This window comes from Perca fluviatilis, chromosome 24, assembly GCF_010015445.1.
Source record: "Perca fluviatilis chromosome 24, GENO_Pfluv_1.0, whole genome shotgun sequence".
In the NCBI taxonomy this organism is placed as follows: Eukaryota; Metazoa; Chordata; class Actinopteri; order Perciformes; family Percidae; genus Perca; species Perca fluviatilis.
In genome coordinates, this window is record NC_053135.1 from 11,343,103 (window position 1) to 11,348,072 (window position 4,970).

General features: G+C 43.5%; 1 pseudogene; it reads right to left on the reverse strand.

Moving 5' to 3' along the window:
• Positions 1 to 828: 828 nt before the first annotated feature.
• Positions 829 to 3,190, reverse strand: LOC120554167 (annotated as a pseudogene).
• Between the last annotated feature and the right edge of the window lie 1,780 nt (positions 3,191 to 4,970).

The window sequence follows — 4,970 nt, forward strand, 5'->3', positions numbered from 1 at the left end:
TGCAGCAAATCAGAAAACTAGAGTCCTTCAGAAGCTTTTGGAGGCAAAACAGAAATGTCTCGGGAAAAAGCTACCTCTCCTTATGACCTGTCTCTCTTAGTTACCTGTTATAGTTACGCTGTTATAGTCCTAGACTGCCGGGGGACTTCCTTCCTTTGACACACTGAGCTGCTCTCTCTTCTCCCTTTCTATTACTGTTTCTATTACTGTTACTATTACTATTACTATTTGTGTGCAGCCCGTCCCAGAAATGCTTGTTACTAATCCTAGCTTCTGGGGAGTTTACTCCCCGGAGTCCTTATGCTTTTTTCCCCAGCGCGTATTTCCTTGGAGAACGTTGGCACCAAGACCCTGGTTGCAGCTGTCGCCGCGTGGTCCTGCTGCCCTCCCTGCTGAGCTTAGCGATGCCCTGCAATGTCATGCTGCGTCCTGCTGAACCCTGCAGCTTCCCGCTACATCCAGTCACTGTTCCATTATTAATGTGACTACTATCGCCACTGTTCATCACACCCCCAACCGTTTGGCGTCAGACACCGCCTACCAAGAGCCTGGGTCTGTCCGAGGTTTCTTCCCAAGAGGGAGTTTTTCCTCGCCACTGTCGCACTGCTTGCTCTTGAGGGAATTACTGGAATTGTTGGAATTGTTGGGGCTTTGTAAAATATAGAGTGTGGTCTAGACCTACTCTATCTGTAAAGTGTCTCGAGATAACTTATGTTATGATTTGATACTATAAATAAAATTGAATTGAATTGAACTCTGACAGCCAAACAGCTACACCAAATTCCGCCTTTTAAAGTCTTCATTACGTGATTCCACATGAGCTGAAGAGTAGGATGAAGAAAACAAAAGGTGACTCACCTTCTGCAGCAAACGTGGGTAATGGGTTTCTGGAAATAATCCTGTTGGAAATAAAAGAGTCAGCACTGACCGTGACTTTGGGATGAATTTACAATGATATAAAAGCAGAAAATCCTCACAATTTAGAAGGTCTTGTTATGAAAGATGTATTCTTTTTCTACCTCACTGATTACAGAATGTGAAATCCCTTCTGTTGGTGCTGAAAACAGGCTATCTACAACATGACCAAAGACAACAGACTGCACTGTACCTCCATTAGAAAGACACTGTCAACGATGAGGTGTCCTGGGCGGTTTTGGTCAGTCCTGGTTTAGGTGTCCTGTGCTGTTTTGGTCAGTCCTGGTTTGGGTGCATGATGAGTAAAAAAATAAATAACAACAGAGAGGGAAGGGCGGTCAGCAATTCATCATTTTACTCTGTTTTTGACAATTTACATAAATACACTGGCACATGCACATACCTGAAGAGCAGCTCCAGGGCCACAGTGTCTCCATAGTCATGGGACACCAGAGTCACTCGCTGGTTGCTCAGACCCAAGTGAGCCACCAGGGCCCCCACCACACTGGCCTGCTCGAAGATGGAGTACCTGTGGGGACCCTGGGATGGTCAGGCACAGGAGAAAATCAGCTACGGGTAAGTACAGTAACAGAGCACCAAGCAGGAAACCACAGAAACATGATTTACTAAATTAATCTGTAAAATAAAAGGCACTTAAACTGACACCAGATTTTACTCACTGGCTTGTCGCTGAAGCCAAAGCCCAGGAAGTCCAGTGCAATGACTCGATGGAAGCGCTGAGTGAGTGGCTCCCAGATCTGTATGGAAAAAGTCTCTGGCTTGCTCACATAAAGGCCCTCGATTTTTCCAGTGGTGTTGAGGTGTGTTGAATTAGCTACCGAGCGTGTGCAGTGGGTACCTTGTTCCAGTCGAAGCGGGAGGTGGGGAAGCCATGGAGCAGAACGACGACATCGGAGCTTCCCAAAGCCCCATAGGAATCTGGAGAAAAGAGAAATGCACGTATGTATACTATACATTGTATAGGCACAGAGGCAGATACGTTAGGCACAGAGGCAGATACGTTCACAACACAAAGAAGGCACAGTGACAGATACGTTCACAACACAAATAAGGCACAGTGACATTTTTTGCATGTTTTAATCCAAGTATAAATGTGACTGCTGGCATTAATGTGTGTATGTGTATGTGTGACGATGTGCGGTGACAGAAAAAAAAAGTCACATTTGAAGCTAAGATGACTCGCAAATTAATCAACTATTTAAGTGACAATTAACTGACAAGTATTTGACACTATATATTATTTGACACTATATATATTATTAAGTTAAACCATTAATCATAATTTGAAAGGATAATTAAAACAATAACTATTGTCAGCCATATAGTCACAGTTGGATACCATTACAACACTGTTGACAACCCATGGGGGTATTTAACAATACTACTGTGCATTGAGTCTCTCTCTTACCTCTGTAGAAGATCTCCCTGCCTCTGAAATGGAACACCTCCCCGGCACTATGCCACTTTTGCAGGGCAGCTAGGTGACAGCTGAGGGGGCGGGATGTGCAGGGAGACGGCCACCAGCGGGATGCAGCTCAAACCCGCATGAACCCACCACTCTCTCATCTTGAGCTCAGCAGTAGGGCAGTCTCATTCCTGCCTCTAAATAAAAGACAACAATAGAGTGAAAGGTAGGTTTTTGTGAATGGAACTTCCTACAGGTGAGATCACGCATAGAGGCGTGACCAGAGGCAGCAGGATCAGCAGCTGTTACTCCTGAGAGAAAGCATGTCCTACCTCAGAGCTTCAGCTCAGAGAAGATGTCCCTTCAGCTGGTCTGTATCTAGAAGGTTCCTCCTCTTCTTCCCAGATGGCATCCACTGAGGCTGCACATCTGCAGGTATGAGATAAATCAAAGCACTGCAGTCGCGACACAGCGGACGGTCAAAGTAAAAAGCATACAACGATAATCAACTGTTATGTAATGTACAGTTATATTTAGAGTTTACATTAGCACTGCAATGTGGAAATGTTCATGAATACAATGGGCAAAGACAAACCTGCGGACTTCCAGCTCCAACGGACCATGTAAACACCAGTCCACCTGCAACCGTCTATTTGCCGAAACACAAACAAAAACGATATCAAACGCCATATTCCTTCTCACGGCAATGCAGACTTTTCGCCTAGCGTCATTCCGGTGAATGTGACAGCTGGGTCGTTTGTTTATTCGCCCCGAACAGCCAAAGTATCAGCTGTACAGACGTTAGCATAAACTAGCTGTGAGTTAGCAACGGGACACAGGAACCGTGTGTTTGTTTTGTTCATTCCTGCAGCACAGTGGATAGTGCCGCGGATGATTATTGCCTAAGGACGGAGGGAGGCTGCTGTGTGGCATGCAGTCCAGCCTCTGGCTGACCTCATAACGTCCTCCATTCGTCTTTATGAAGCTGATTCATGATCCATAAATCCATCCGCTCAAGTTGCTAGCTACATGTTCAGAGGTCGCCGAGTCGTCTTTGGGTCAGTTGAAGTCGGCCGGGGGTCTGGAGTGTCAGTGCCACATGAGGGTCATCATCAGATACCTCTCACTTAGCATCATCATCATGATTATTTACAGAGGCATACCAAAAGAAGGGAAAGTGAGAAAAAAAATTAAGGATGAAGTTTTTTATAATTATTTTGCATTTCTCGAAAATTAAGTCGAAATGGCGAGAATAAAGTCGAAATGTCGAGAATAAGTCAACATGACGAATAAAGTTTAACTACCATTTCGATAATAATGTCGAAATTTCGAGATGAAAGTTGAAATGATGAGAATAAATTCAACTCCTTATCACTTAATCATATTAGAGCGACTGTCCTCCATATGCCAGCTGCCATGTAGGCAACATCATAGATATAGGCTACATGGGCAGTGACGGACTGGGATAAAAAACGGGCCTGGCATTTGCTACACACCGGCCCTATTTTTGTCAATGACCTAGCTTGGAAATCAGGAACTCTGCCTTAGTGTATCTTTCCACGCACCTCGCTACAGTAGGCTACAATCTTTAATATTTGTGGCTGCATGCATAAAATAACTTATCGAAATTTACCAAAGACACATTATCAGTAGTGGCCCATAGGGAACAATACCGGGGCGGCCCTTCTGGCATTTGCCCAAATTCCAGATGGCCAGTCCTCACTGACTTGGAGTGCAGCGCTCTCGCCTGAGCCCAACTCCTTCAGGATAAAACAATTTGATCAGTTGTCTTATTGTGTCTTGTTATACAACATATCCTCTCTGTAGCCTATTGCCCGTAGGCTATCCATCGATACCCTTGCACCTGTCCATAACAAGTTAGTTCAGTTTGCAGCCTTGAATACACGGCCACCTCTTCCAAGTTAGTGTGGTTTCTCCTTCTGAACAGACGCAATTTTCGGCACAATCTCTTCAAAATCCTAATCAATTTATCACCATACTGTGTTTTATGCGCTAAAATATGAAACATTTCCTTGTTATTAAAACCGATTCTGAAGTATAATTTCACGAGTTCATATAGGCCTTCAATGCATTTTGTAGAAGACTGTAGGCAAAGCTAAGTCCGATTCTTGAAATAGCCTATCAAGTTTTTTCTCGACATGTCGACTTTATTTTCGACATTTCGACTTTATTCTCGACATTTCGAATTTATTCTCGAAATGCAAAATAAATAAAAAATCTTCCTCCTTATTCTGAGCTGTACTGACACCATAGACCAGGGGTCTTCAACGTTTTTTAAGTCAAGGACCCCTTAACTGAGAGAGAGACGGAGCAGGGACCCCCTACTACATATATTGTATAAAATGAAGTTGGATATTAAACTGGGCCTACAATAATGTGTAGGGCAGCCTAAAGCCTTTATAGTTATCATTTTAGTGCATAGAATACTAAGCTATCAAAATAATAATTATTGGCATGATTTTATAAATAATATTTTAATTCTCAACATAAATGTGGCACAGTGAATCCTTTGGGATTAACTGTATCTGTGGATGGCTACCTTACTGACAGCGTAACCTATAGGCAAGTAAGCCCATCATCAGTGGGGATTTATATTTGCTAATAATAT